This window comes from Phascolarctos cinereus, unplaced genomic scaffold (genome assembly GCF_003287225.1).
Source record: "Phascolarctos cinereus isolate Bilbo 61053 unplaced genomic scaffold, phaCin_HiC Scaffold_1;HRSCAF=81, whole genome shotgun sequence".
NCBI classification, from domain to species: Eukaryota; Metazoa; Chordata; class Mammalia; order Diprotodontia; family Phascolarctidae; genus Phascolarctos; species Phascolarctos cinereus.
The window spans coordinates 105,341,975-105,357,707 of record NW_027555514.1 but is presented as its reverse complement, the minus strand read 5'-3'; the positions used below and the strand labels follow the sequence as shown (position 1 = coordinate 105,357,707).

The 15,733-nt window shown below is 37.6% G+C and overlaps 1 pseudogene; it reads left to right on the top strand.

The window, feature by feature from the left end:
* Positions 1-15,733, top strand: part of LOC110216152 (ribonucleoside-diphosphate reductase subunit M2 pseudogene) — a 167,986-nt pseudogene that overhangs the window by 96,916 nt on the left and 55,337 nt on the right.

Here is a 15,733-nt window from a genome sequence, read left to right as displayed (position 1 = left end):
CTCACTTTCCCTTGTTACCTAGTTTCCCTTTCTCCAATCTTTGTGCTCCTCTGTCCCTTTTTGTTCTCTCCATTCCCCTTTTTCTCTCTTCATATGATGTGGGTAATCTTAAAGCTTTTGTGCTTCTGTATCAACTCTGTATGAAAATGAGTTCCTTTTTTTTTTCAATGCATAGGGCTCCTCTTCCACTTGACATAAGGCCTCTGAATGCCTTTTGTACTTCTCAGCAGCACTGAGCTCTTGGATACAAGTAGTCGCTCAATAAATATTTGCTGATGGATTGATTGATCTGTTTCTTTTGTATCCCTCATAGCATTGTGCAGTGAGGCCTCCAATAAATGCTTATTGAGTTAATGCATGACACTGAACTGCCCATTAAATATTTTGCACAGCCAGCCAATTCTCCCCACAGGTCCAGAGTCACAGAATGCTCTCTTTGTAACATACAATCATATTTTAACAGTAAATACAAACCAAAGTGGGAAAAACATGCTCTCCCTCTTGTGCAGACTACCAGACTGATCAGTTTTCACTTGGGTCAACTATAATGGAAAAAAATCTTCCAAAACGTCTGTCCGAAGTCCTTCCATTTGTTGTGAGCTGTCCCGCTGAAACTCAGGGCCACCTAAGCACGTTTTCTGGTGAACAATAGGGGTGATTAGAGGAGCTGATCTCCTTCACTCTACCCACTAATTGGCTCCTTTCCATTATACTCTAAGTGCCCAGCGTAATCTTAATAAGCTCATCTAAAATGCAGCTTTTGAAAAATCATCCAGCCTTTGTGAGAGCCATACAATGTATGTATCTGTGTTTCTTTGTGTAGTAATCCTCTGGACTCACTCTCCCAGAGTAAGGCTGGTTACATCTCCCACTCAAGGTGTCAGGGAGCGTTCCAATGATTTCAGCTTGAGCCTGGATTCCAATGTGTTAACTGCCAGTGATTAGCACCCCAATTCCATCTAACCAAGTAATATCAATTGGCTTTTGAAAGAGAATATTTACTACAGAGATACAGCAGGAACAGAAATGACAAACATTTTCCCCAACACCTGGGGCCACATTTTCCCTTATACCATTTGGGTCCCTGGGAAAAGCAGATTCGGACTTAATGTAATTTCTGCGTAGCATTTACCCCACTAAGTTCATTTCCAAATGTGGTATGGCCACAGATAGATGAAGCTCCATCTCTGCTCCTACTGAGCTGGGTGAAACAAATCACTAGGGACTTCTCTCTTTATTATCTAGCTTCTAAGCAAATCCCATCATGGACTCTAGCTTCTGGTCCCCAGGTGGCCCACTCTCCTGATTTTGGGGAGCTCACAAGCCATCTCCAATATTCACATAAAACTAGAAAGAATAAACACAAAGAGGCAAAGAACACAAATCAATATTCATGTGGCAGCCACATGGGGCAGTCAACCTCAGATGGGCAGGGCTCAAGGCCTTTCCCCATTCAGAGGCTTACAGCATATTTCTCTTTTAATGTTGCCAGGGACTAAAAGAACAAAAACTAGCCTTCACTTTAGTCCCCCCATTTCTTACTCTACCACCATTCAAAAAGATTCCAGAACCAGTTACACAGTGTGTGCATGCTCCAAAGTCCATTTAGGAATTTTGTAAGCAGCTGAACATTCTACACATGTTCATAAGGCCTGGGCTCTCCCTCCCCTGCCATTACAATGACAAAGCAATATATGCACAGGAAATCCAACCCAAACCTAATTGAGTTTTATTCTCCATGGTATGCTTTTTTACAAATAGCATGCATATCTCCACAGTAAAGTGGAAATTCTACGCCGTCAATAACTTCCTTTTATGGTATTCTTAATGACCATAATGGTCATAATGGTACTGACTCATCTTTTTCATCCACTAAATGTAGACATTCTCCAGGGTTCTGTTATCTGTTCTCTTCTCCTCATTCTATACATTCTCCCTCATCAATCTCTTCTACATAGGTGGCTTCAAGAATCATCACTAATTAGATAATTTTTAAATCTATTATTCCAGTCTCCCTCCTGAACTTTAGATCGACCTTTCCAATTGACTCCTGGACAGTTCTGTCCAGATCCATCATTGGCACCTTAAACTCAACATAGCCCCCCAAAACCATCTGCTTACCCTAACTTCCCTATTTCTGTTGATTGTACCTCCATTCTTCCAGTCATCCATGTTCAAAACATAGGGATGGTCTTTGACTCCTTCCTCTCCTGACCTTGTCAGTGATATTGGCAACAATTATTGGCATCCCAGCTCAAAATAGAGGTTTTATTTAAATAAGACTGGTATAAAGCGCTGACAGCCAACATGATGGTTCTTGTTTTTAGAGAATGGACCATTCCAGACACCTTACAGCTGAAATGCTCCTGACCCATCCCTCACCTTGGCAAAGTACCTGGCGCAGAGAGAGTACCTAATAAATCCCTGGACTATTGCAATAGCCTTCTCCAGTCTCCCTGCATTCTAATCTGTACACTGAGATTAATTTCCTAATACATGGGACAGGTTACTCCTCTGCTCTAAAACTTAAAATGGTTCCTCATTGCCCACCAAATTAATACAAAGTCCTTGATATAGCATTTAAGGTCATCAAATAACTATCCCTAACCTATCTACAGATCCTTATTCAATAAAATGCAAGCTCTTCAAGAACAGGGACTGTTTAGATTTTATCTTTGTAGCTCTCCGACCTGGGACTGTACTTCGCTCTTAACAAGTGCTTTAAAAAAAAGTGTTGAATTAAATTGCTTCTACTACCAACTCGATACATCCTTTGCACCATTAAAAACACGTATTACCACAGGAAGGGAAGCTGGCCAAATATCTATAGAGCAAACTATTAAAATAATCCAGAGAAGGTTACAAGTCGTTTTGTCCTACGAGGCTACCTGTAGTAAGCTATAAAAGCAGAACTCCCAAAGTTACATAAGTTGTTTACCAAAGTTATGTAAGCTGTTTATCAAAGTTATATAAGCGTGTCAAAACAACAGGTGTTTTTCATCTAAGCTACTTATACCTAAAATGAATTCCAGTTATAAAATGGAGTCATTTATATCAATTATGTCAAACATCACAGCGATCTTTTATATTTAGGTAAGGTGTTCATTGGAACTTATTTTGGTATATAATGTGAGATATTGGTCTAAACCAGTTTCTTCCATTCAGCTGTTGTTCAGTCATTTTTTAGTTGTGTCCAACTCTTTGTGACCCCTTTTGGGGTTTTCTTGGCAGAGATACAGGAGTGGTTTGCCATTTCCTTCTCCAGCTCATTTTACAGATGAGGAGCTGAGGCAAATAGGGCTAAGTGACTTGCCTAGGGTCACACAGTTAAGAAGTGTCTGAGGCCAGATTTCAATTCAGGAAGATGAGTCTTCCTGACTCCAGGCATGGCATTCCATCTGCTGGGTCACCTAGCTGCCCCAATTTCTTCCATACTGATGTGAAATGTGACATATCAGTGCCACAAATAACTCAGGTCCAGCCCAATGTGATGCTCAAAACATGATATATAGTTAGTATATAATAACAGACGTAAATGCTTAAGACCAGATATCTTTCTGGACAAGACTGCTCAGAGTTGTCTGCCCTTAAAGGGGTGCAGGTGGGTCCTGCCAAGCTGCCAGCAAAGCCAGGTCACTGCTCCCCTTAGACAGAGTTTTCTCCTGAGGAGCGAGAGCCATAGACAGTATAGCAAGGGTACAGGATCAGCCTGTTAAGTCTGCTAGCAAGACCAGATTGTGGCTCCCCTTGGTCAGAGTCAGGTAGACTTCCTCATCCCAGTAGAGAGAGACATCCTTGGTGACCAAGCTGGCTGATCTTCTTCTCTGGCTGAGGACTGGCTGACCAGTAGACAAAGCACGGGTTTTTATACAGTTATAAGTGTAAGGTGAGGAGTATACACACACACACACAAACACACACACACACACACACACACACACACACACACACAGAGCTCAGCTGGTGCCTTGGCCTTAGCTGAGTTTATTTACAATTTTCCCTTCCACATGGAAGGTAGGGAGGGTATTAGCGGCACTGCACCCCCATGATCAGGAAAACACAGGTGATATTTTTTGGTCCTACATTCATAGCAGAGAAGTCTGAATTATTATGGTATTAAAAGATAAAATATGTTGAAATCATACAATACTATATATATATTTTATGCATTTCTGTGTTTCTAAACTTTTTCTGTATCATCTGCTGGCCTTTGCATGTTGTCTGTGGCTTCCACAAAACTCCTCCAAAATTTCCATTTAATTTCTTATGCCAGTTCATGATATATCAAAACAGCAGTGAGGAAAGTTGCAATGTGGAAGGGATAACTGCATATGATACTTATGCCTATGAGGGTGTAACTGTGTTATGAGGGTGCAAGTATGCTAAACTTATATGCTTCCATATATTTAAAAAGGGTGTGATTTTGCTAAGCAGGTAGGTACATGCCTTATGGTTTCACACACACATAATATGGTCACTTAGGAATATGGCTAGGTTGAGTTGGCTGAGGAAACAGCTGACAGGCCAATGTCCTCTGCTCTACTTATGGCTCCACTCTCCACCTCCATGGTCTAGGTTTCATAAGTATTGTTGTCCGTGTCTTCATAGAGGTATTCTCCATCACACTTGGTTTACTCATTTAGGGAGAGGAGATTATAGGTTTCATGCTGATGTCCAATTTTCCCAGCAGTCTATCAAATAGCAAGGCTACAGTAGCTGGTGTTTGTATTTATGGAACTCTGGGCTGCTAGTCAACTTTTATATGCTGTGTGCCTAATCTATCCCACTAAATAATTTCTAATTTTTAACTAGTACCAAATGATTTTTAAAATTTATTTTATTTTTTATTTATGGTATACAACAAGCATTTCTATAACATAGTACAATTAAAAAAAGATGATTGCACATAAAACTGCAAATATGCTATGTACAACTTGCTATTCCTTTCAACAAAATTATCATGTAAGTTTCTTTTTTTTCCCCTTTTTTTCTTCCCTTCCCCTTGCCCTCCTGCCCTAGAGATGGCTACCACTAGACACACACATACACACACGTACACATATATGTATATGCATATATGTACACATATTTCTATTTATCAGTACCAAGTGATTTTGAGAATTATTGCTTTGTTGTACAGTGTGAGATCTGGCGCAAGTAGGACCCTTTCTTTACCACTTTTTTTCATTACTTCTCCTGATATTATTGATCATTTATTCCTCTATATAAATTTTGTTATTATTTTTCACTCAATTGGGTATAGAAATCTATCTTACCCTATAGGAAAGCAGATGGGAAGGGTATAAGAGAAGCAGGGGGACTGGTGATAGAAGGGAGGGCAGGTGGGGGAGGGGATAGTCAGAAGCAAAACACTTGAAGAGGGTGAAAGGAGAGAGAATAGAATAAATGGGGAAAATAGGATAGAGTGAAATACATTTAGTAATAGTAACTACGAAAAAAAATTTTGAAGTAAGTTTCTTTGATAAAGGTCTCATTTCTCAAACATGTAGAGAATTGAGTCAAATTTATAAAAATAAGAGCCATTCCCCAATTCATAAATGATTAAAAGATATGAACAATTATCAGGTGAAGTAATCAAAGCTATCTGTAGCCATATGAAAAACTGCTCTCACTCACCATTGATTGGAGAAATGCAAATTAAAAGAATTCTGAAGTTCTACCTCATACCTATTAGATTGGCTAACAGGACCAAAAACAAAAATGACAAATGGTGGCAGGGATGTGGGGAAAATGAAATTAATGTACTGTTGGTAGAGTTGTGAACTGATGTGACTCTCCTGTAGAGCAATTTGGAACTATACCCGAAGGGCTGTAAAACCATGCATATCCTTTCATCTAGCAATTCCACTGCTAGATCTGTATCCCAAAAAAGATAAAAAAAGAAAAAGGAAAAGGACCTATATGTACAAAAATATTTATAGCAGCTCTTTTCGAGGGGCAAAGAATTGGAGATTGAAGGGATGCCCATCACTTGGGGAATGGCTGAACAAATTGTGCTTTGTGATTATGATAGAATACTATTGTGCTATAAGAAATGATGAGTAATATGCTCTCAGAAAAACCTGGAAAGACTTACATGAGCCAATGCAAAGTGAAATGTACCATGTACAAAGTAACAGCAATATTGTAATACCGTCACCATGAATGACTTGGCTATTCTCAGCAATACAATGATCCAAGACAACTCTAAAGGACTTATGATGAAAAATGCTATCCATCCCCAGAGAAAAAACCATTAGTTCTTTCTGAATACAGATTGAAGCATACTTTTTTTACTTTCTTAATTTTTCCTGAAGTTTCTTTTTAACCTATGTTTTCATTCACATGACTATTATAGAAATGTTTTGCATGACTACACATTTTTTAAAATTAAAACATATAATTTAATAAGAAACTATTTTATTATAGTTTTTTAATTAATTTATTTACTTTTAGTTTTCAACATTCACTTCCACAAGATTTTGAGTTCCAGATTTTCTCCCCATCTTGTCCCACCCCCGACCCCAAGATAGCATGTATTCTGAATACCACTTCTCCTAATCTGCCCTCCCTTCTATCTCTCCCTCCCCCTTCTCTTATCCCCTTCCCCTTCAATTTTCCTGTAAGGCAGGATAGATTTCTACACCCCATTTCCTGTATATCTTATTTCCCAGTTGCACATGAAAACAATTTTTTTAAACTTTTGTTTTTAAACCTTTGAGTTCCAGAATCTCTCCCTTCCTCCCTCCCCACCCACCCTCTTTGAGATGGCAAGCAACTCAATACATATTGTACATACGTATGACTGCACATTTATAACCTATATTAAATCCCTTGCCTTCTCAGTTGGGCAGGGGGTGGGGGACCAAGATGGAAGAAGGGAGAGAATTTTGAACTCAAAGTTTTAAAAATAAATGTTAGAAATTGATTTTACATGTAACTGGGGAAAAAATAAAATACTAAATATAAATTTTATTATTATTTTTCTGGTTCTATAAAGTAATTCTTGGGTAGTTGGATTGATATAGGATTAAAGAAGTAAACAATCAAGGAAAACTGCCCTGATATTTTAGAACCAGAGGGCAAAATAGATATGGAAAGAATCCACCAATCACCTCCTGAAAGAGATCCCCAAAGGAAAACTCCTAGGAATACTGTAGCCAAATTCCAGAATTCCCAGGTCAAGGAGAAAATATTGCAGGCAGCCAGAAAGAAACAATTAAAGTATTGTAGAAACACAATCAGGATAACACAAGATTTGGCAGCTTCCACATTAAGGTACTGCAGGGCATGGAGTGGAGGGCAAAAGAGACAGGATTACAACCAAGAATCACCTACCCAGAAAAACTGAGTACAATCCTTCAGGATAAAAAATGATCATTCAATTAAATAGGGACTTTCAAGCATTCCTGAGGAAAAGACCAGAGCTGAACATAAAATTTGACTTTCAAATACAAGACTCAAGTGAAACATGGAAGAGGCAAACAGGAAAGAGAAATCATAAGAGACTTATTAAGGTTGAACGGTTTACATTCCTGCATGGAAAGATGATATTTGTAACTCATGAGTCCTTTGTCAATATTAGGGTACTGGAAGGGGAAAAATTATATGTATGTATAGATAGATAAATAGGGGGCACAGGGTAAGTTGAAGATGAAGTGGTGATATCTGGAAAATAAAATTAAGGGTGAGAGAGGATTATACTGGGAGAAGGAGAAAGGGAGAAGTAGAATGGGGTAAATTATCTCACATGAAACAGACAAGAAAAGGCTGTTACAGTGGCAGGCAAATGGGGGAAGGTGAGAGGGAATGAGTGAATCCTATTCTCATAGGATTTGGCTGAAGGAGGGAATAACATACACAAAGGGGTATGGAAATCTATCTTACCCTAAAGGAAAATAAGGGGGGAAGAGGACAAGAAAGCAGGGGGTTAATAGAGGGGAGGGCAGATTAGAGGAGGGGATAATCAGAAGCAAACACTTCTGAGGAGGGACAGGGTCAAAAGAGAGAATAGAATAAATGGGGGGTAGGACAGGATGAAGGGAAATATACTTAGTTTTTCACAACTTGACTACTATGGAAGTGTTTTGCATGACTACACATCTATAACCTGTATTGAGATGCTTGCCTTTTCAATGAGGGTGGATGGGGAGGGAGGAAGTGAGAAAATTTGTAACCCAAAGTTTTAAAAACACATGCTAAAAATTAAATAAACAAACAAACAAATAAATAAATAAACAAATAAATGAATGAATGAATGAGCTTTAAAAAATTTTTTAAAAGAAGTAAACAGATTTAGGGTATCATTGTCATTTTGTTATATTGCCTTGGCCTACCTATGAATAATTTATATTTCTCTAAGTATTTAGGTATGTCTTTATTTCTATAAATAGTAGGTTGTAGTTGTCTTTATATATTTCTTCTGTGGATCTTGGTAAGTAGTTGCCCAAGTATTTTATGCATTCTTCAGGCAATTTAACTGGAATTTCTCTTTCAACCTCTGTTAAGTTTTATTGGTATTATACAGAAATACTGATATTTGTATAAATTTATGTTCTACAACTTTGCCGAAAGTTACTCTTTGAATGATTTTTTTTTAGTTGGGTCTCTAGTGTTCTTTAATCACACCATCATATCATCTAAATAGATAGTTTTGTTTTTCCTTTACCTATGCTTACTCCTTCAATTTCTTTTTCTTGTCTTGTGATAACTAGCATTTCTAGTACTAAATCAAATAGAACTGTGATATTGAACATCCTTGTTTCACTCCTGGTATTACTGGAAAGGATTTTATTTTATTACCATTAAATATAATGCTGGCTCTTGAATTTAGATATATATTATTTGTCATGTTAAGGGAAGGTCAATATATTCCTTTGTTTTTGGTTTTGTTTTTAAACAGAAATGGGTGTTGCATTTTGTCAAAAGCCTTTTCTCTATCTATTGACATAATTCACATGATTTTAATGTTTTGTTTTGTCTGTAATTTTCCTGATATTAAACAAATTTTATATTCCCAGCATAAATCTAACCTGGTCATATATTATGATTTATGAAATGTTATTATAGCCTTTTTGCTAATACTACATTAAATTATATTTTGTTTCATTGTTCTTTAGGGATAGTGGTTACTAGTTTTTTCTCTCTAGTTTAGGTATCAAGACCATATGCGTGTCATAAAGGAATTTGGAACATCCCTTCTTTTGCTATTTTTGCCAATAGTTAACATAATATTAGAAATAATTATTTTTGGAATTTTTTTTTGAGCCCACGTAAGTATTTTTTTTAAATTTGGTATTCTATTTCCCCCCAGTTACACGTAAAAAACAATTTTTAACATTTATTTTTAAAACTTTGAGTTCTAAATTCTCTCCCTCTCTGTCTCCCTACCTACCACTCCTCATTGAGAAGGCAAGCAATTCGATATAGATTATACATGTGTAGTCATGCAAAACATTTCCATAATGGTCATGTTGTAAAAGACTAAGTACAATTCCCTCCACCCTATCCTGCCCCCCATTTATTCTATTTTCTCCTTTCACCCTGTCCCTTCTCAAAAGTGTTTGCTTCTGATTACCTTCTCTTCCAATCTGTCCTTCTTCCTATCACCCCGCTCCCTTTTCTTATCTGCTTCCGCCTTACTTTCCTGTAGGGTAAGATAGATTTCTATACCAAATTGAGTGTGTATGTTATTGCCTCTTTAACCCAATTCTGAGGAGATTAAGACTGACTCATTCCCTCTCACCTCCTGCCTCCTCCCCTCCACTGTAAAAGCTTTTTCTTGCCTCTTTTATGTGAGATAATTTACTCCATTCTGCCTCTCCTTTTCTCTTTCTCCCAGTACATTCCTCTCTCTCACCCCTTAATTTTATTTTTTAGATATCATCCCTTCATATTCAACTCACATCTGTACCCTGTGTCTATATATACTCCTTCTAACTGTTACCGTAATAATGAGAAAGGTCTTACGAGTTACAAATACCATCTTTCCATGTAGGAATGTAAACAGTTTAACTTTAATAAGTCTCTTGTGACTTCTCTTTCCTGTTTACCTTTTCTTGCTTCTCTTGAGTCTTATATTTGAAAGTAAAATTTTCTATTTAACTCTGGTCTTTTCTCAAGAATGCATCAAATTCCTCTATCTCATTGAATGTCAATTTTCCCCTCTCCTGGATTAAACTCAGTTTTGCTGGGTTAGGCAATTCATGGTTTTAATCCTAGCTCCTTTGACTTCTAGAATATCATATTCCAAGCCCTCCCATCCTTTAATGCAGAAACTGCTAAATCTTATGCCATCTTGATTGAGGTTCTACAATACCTGAATTGTTTCCTTCTGGCTGCTTGCAACATTTTTTTTTGTCTAGGCAATAGGGTTAAGTGACTTGCCCAGGGTCACACAGCTAGTAAGTGTCAAGATTCTGAGGCCAGATTTGAACTCAGGTCCTCCTGACTCCAGGGTCGGTACTCTATCTACTATGCTGCCTAGCTGCCCAGCTTGCAATATTTTCTCCTTGATGTGGAAACTCCAGAATTTGGCTGTAACATTACTGTGAGTATTCATTTTGGGATCTCTTTCAGGAGAAGATGAGTGGATTCTTTCAATTTCTATTTTACCTTCTGGTTGTAGAATATCTGGGTAGTTTTCCTTGATAATTTCTTGAAAGCTGATGTCTAGGCACTTTTTTTGATCATGGCTTTTAGGTAGTCCAATAATTTTTAAATTATCTGTCCTGGATCAATTTTCCAGGTCAGTTGTTTGTCCAATGAGATATTTTACATTGTCTTCCATTTTTTCATTCTTTTGTTTTTGTTTTATAGTTTCTTGATTTCTCATAAAGTGACTAGCTTCCATTTGCTCCATTCTAATTTTTAAGGAATTATTTTCTTCAGCGAGCTTTTGGACCTCCTTTTCCATTTGGCCAATTCTGATTTTTTTAAAATTAATTTATTTTGATTTATCAGCAATCACTTCCATAAGCTTTTGAGTTTTCAATTTTATCCCCCTCCCTCCCTACCTCCCTACCCAAGATGGCATGCAATCTGATATAGGCTATACGTATATAAATTCCCATTAAACACATTTTCACATTACTGAATAAGAAGTTGTAAATAAGAATTAGAACCAATAGGAGGAACCACCAGAAAGAGGAAACAAAACACAACACAAATAAAAAAATAGCAAATACTATGCTTCAATCTGCATTCAAACTCCATAGTTCTTTCTTTGAATGTAGATAGCATTTTCCATCATGAGGCCTTTGGAGATGTCTTAGATCCTTATATTGCTGAGAAGGGTTTAGTCTATCAATATTAGTCATCATTGATGAAAAGACCAGAGCTGAATAGAAAATTTGACTTTCAAATACAGGACTCAAGTGGAACATGAAGAGGTAAACAGGAAAGAGAAATCATAAGAGACTTATTAAGATTGAACTGTTTACATTCCTAAATGGAAAGATATTTATAATGCATGAGACCTTTGTCAGTATTAGCGTAGTTAGAGGAAAAGAATTATATGTATGTATATGTAGATAAATAGATAGAGGGCACAGGGTGAGTTGAAGATTAAGGGGTCATATCTGGAGAATAAAATTAAGGGATGAGAGAGGATTATACTCGGAGAAGAAGAAAGGGAGAGGTAGAACGGGGTAAATTATCTCACAAAAAAAAAACAGAAAAGAAAAGTCTCTTACAGTGGAGGGGAAACTGGGGAAGGTGAGAGGGAATGAGGGAATCTTATTCTCATTGGATTTGGCTTAACAACGGAATAACATACACATTCAATTGGGTATGGAAATCTGTCTTACCCTACAGGAAAATAGGGGAGGAAGGGGACAAGAGAGCAGGGGGATGATATAGAGGAGGGCATATTGGGAAAGGGGGTAATCAGAAGTAAATACTTCTGGGGAGGGACAGGGTCAAAAGAAAGAATAGAATAAATGGGGGGGCAGGATAGGATTAAGGGAAATAGAGTTAGTTTTTCACAACATGTCTACTATGGACGTGTTTTGCATAACTGCACATGTACAACCTATATTGAGTTGCTTGCCTTTTCAGTGAGGATGGGTGGGGAGGGAGGAAGAGAGAAAATTTGAAACCCAAAGTTTTAAAAACATATGTTTAAAAAAATGTTTTCACATGCTACTGGGAAATAAATACAGGAAATGGGGTACAGAAGTCTATCCTGCCCTACAGGAAGATAGAAGGGAAGGGGATAAGAGAAGGGGAGAGAGATAAAAGAGAGGACAGACTAGGGCAAGGGATATTCAGAATGCATGCCATCTTGGGGTGGGGGGAGGGGGGAGCTGGGGTGAAAATTTGGAACTCAAAACTTGTGGAAGTGAATGTTGAAAACTAAAAACAAAAAACAGACAAATAAATAAATAAATAAATAAATAAATGGATGAATGAATGAATGAATGAATGAATGAATCAATGAATGAATCAATGAATGAATCAATGAATGAATAAATAAATAAAAACATTAGTCATCACACAACATGGCTGTTATTGTGTACAATGTTCTCCTGGTTCTGCTCACTTCACTCAGCATCAGACTGTACAAGTCTTTCCAGGTTTTTCTGAAGTCTGCCTGTTCATCATTTCTTATAGCACAATCGTATTCCATTACATTTATATACCACAACTTGTTCACCCATTCCACAATGTTTTTGGAATTTTTGATAGCATTCACTTGTGAATCTATCTCTTTATTTTCTCTTTGGGGTTCATTTGAGGCTTGTTCTATAGATAGATAGATAGATAGATAGATAGATAGATAGAATAGATAGATAGATATAATACACACACACACACACACATATATATATATAGAGAGAGAGAGAGAGAGAGAGAGAGAGAGAGAGAGAGCGCTGTTTAAATTCTCTATTTCTTGGTCTATTGATTCAGATATTTATAGTTTTGTAAATATTCATTTATTTTATTTAAGTTGTCAATTTTATTAGCACACAGTCGGGTAAAACAGTTTCTAATAATATTCTTTTATTCTTAATTTATTTTGAATTCTTTTTTTTTAATCTTCATTTTTGAAATTGGCCATTTGTTTGAGAAGTACATTGAGGTTCCTCTATTTCTCTTTGTAATTCAATTAGCTTTTCCTTTAAGTATTTAGATGCTATACCATTTGGAGTATATATGTTAAGTATTATAATTAATTCATTGTCTATTGTGCCTTTTGGGGCAGCTAGGTGATGCAGTGGATAGAGTGCTGGGACTCTAGAAGTCAGGAAGACTCATCTTCCTGAGTTCAAATCTGGCCTCAGACATTTACTAGCTGTGTGACCATGGGGAAGTCGTTTCACTCTATTTGCTTCCATCTCTCATCTGTAAATGAGCTGGAAAAGGAAATAGCAAACCACTCCGGTATCTTTGCCAAGAAAACCCCAAATATGGACACAAAAAGTCAGACATGACTAAAACATGTCTGAACAGCAACAAAATTCTGCCTTTAAGCAAAATATATTTTTCCCATTTGTCTTTTTGAATTAATTCTATTTTTGCTGTTGCTTTGTCTTAAATCATAATATTTTTTGTGTGTGTTCAGCTGAGGCATAATAGATTTTGCTCCAATGCCTTATTTTAACTGAGTCTTTATGTTTGAAGTATGCTTCTCATAAATAACATATTATTGGATTCTGCTTTCTAATCTGTTCTCCTTCCCTCTTTTCTTTTTTGGACAATTTCATCCATTCACATTCACAGTGATGATCATTAACTTCTGTACTTCCCTTCAACCTATTATCTTATACCTTTTCTAACTCTCCAGTGCCTGTTTCTTGCACACTCCTACCTTCCTCTCTTTCTGTTTAAACCTCTCCTTACTCTCCCCTTTGCAAATTTAGGATTTTGTTTTGCTTGTGACTAATCCTCCTCTTTGCCCCTCCCTTTCCCTTCTTCCTGTTCCTTCTTGTATCCCTGTTGTGATTAACATATTCTTATGTCAAACTCTTTGTGATATGCCCTCTTTTGACCAGTTTAGATGAAAGTGAAACTCAAGTAATACCCACTCCTTCCATTTCTGCATATACTTCTATTTGTATAAAATAAAGTCCACCATTATTCCTCTTATATTTTCCCCTAGTGCATCTTCCACCACCACCATCACCCCTCCCTCCATACATACACATGCTTCTTCTTTTTTAAGTATCATCAAAATATAACAAAACCACTTTTAGATCTTCTGTCTCATTTGACAACCTTCATGACACCTTATGACCCCAAAAGGTCCCCAAAAGGACCCTTTTATCATCCTCTTTTGTTTTCGATACAAATATTAATTTTATAAAATTCCTTATGATTGTTCAGTTGTATTTGCCTTTTTATTTTTCTCTTGACTCTTGTATTTGTAGTTCAAATTTACTATTCAGCTCTGGTTTTTTCATTAGAAATGTTTGAAAATCCTCTTTTTAATTGAAGGTCCAAGTTTTCTTTTGTAGAATTATGCTTAGTTTTGTTGGGGAAATTTGACTGTGATTCCTTGGTATTTGAATTTTTTGTTTCTAGCTGCTGGCAGAATTTTTTCTTTGATCTGACTACCTCTTAAAAAATTAGTGAATTAGAAAGGCTACTTCCAGGAGCCAAGATGGCAGTGAAAAGGTAGTTGCTCTCACTCTCCCCTATCAACCTCTGAAAACCCAGAAAATATCACCCCAGAAAAAAAACCCTGAAACACCTGAACTAGAAGAAAGACGAGGAGCAGCAGTGCAGCAGCACAGCAAATGGGTCTCCCAGTGCCTCAGCAAAAATAAGGGAGGCAGAACTACAAGGGGCCCCAGGCAGATAAGTACCCTGCAGCATTCATCTGAAAGGAGGTGAAGAAAACAACCTAAAGGCTTCCTAAAGCCCCGGCCTTGCTGATTCCAACCCAACACCAGGTGAGCTGTAGGAGCCCTTAAGCCTCCAATTGTGAAGAAATCCTGAAGCCCAGGTGGTAGAGCAGGCAAACACCAACACCTGGACCTCGAGTGCCTCAGTGAGGGGGGGAACCGGTGGAAACCAGCTCAGAAAACCACCAGGAGTCCTCGGCACTCCACCAAAGGAATCTCCCAGTGCATTAGCAGAAAGGAGGGAGACAACACTGCAGGGGGCCCCAGGCAGATAAACACCCTGCAGCACCCATCTAAAAGGAGCTGAAGAAAGCTAAAGGAAAGGAAAAGCAGGCAACCTAGAATTGCCTGAAAGTTCCAGCCTTGCTGATTCCAGCCCAACACGAGGTAAGCTGCCAGAAACCTACAGCCTCCAATTGCCAGCATAAGAGGCCCCAGCACACAAAGCCAGTGACCAAGACCTAGGCTCCCAACACAAGAAGCTTGGGTCAGTACCCTCTGTTCCCCAGCAGGAGAGCTCAATCTCTTTAAAGGCCAGGGAATAAAGAAACACCATGAGTAAAAAGAAACGTACCATAGATTCATATTATGAGAAGAGTGAAGATCAAGACAGAAATTCTGAAGAGGACAACATTGTCAACAAACCCACATCTGCAACAACAAAAGGGAATATGAACTGGTCTGAAGCCCAAAAAGCCTTCTTAGAAGAGCTCAAGAAGGATTTTAATAGTCAAATGAGAGAGGTAAAGAGTCCTTCAAAAATACAATTGGCCAATTGGAAAAAAAATACACTGAAGAAAACAAGTCCCTAAAAAACACAATTGGCCATTGAAGAAGGAAGTACAAAAACTAACAGAAGAAAACAATCTGTTAAAAACTAGAATTGG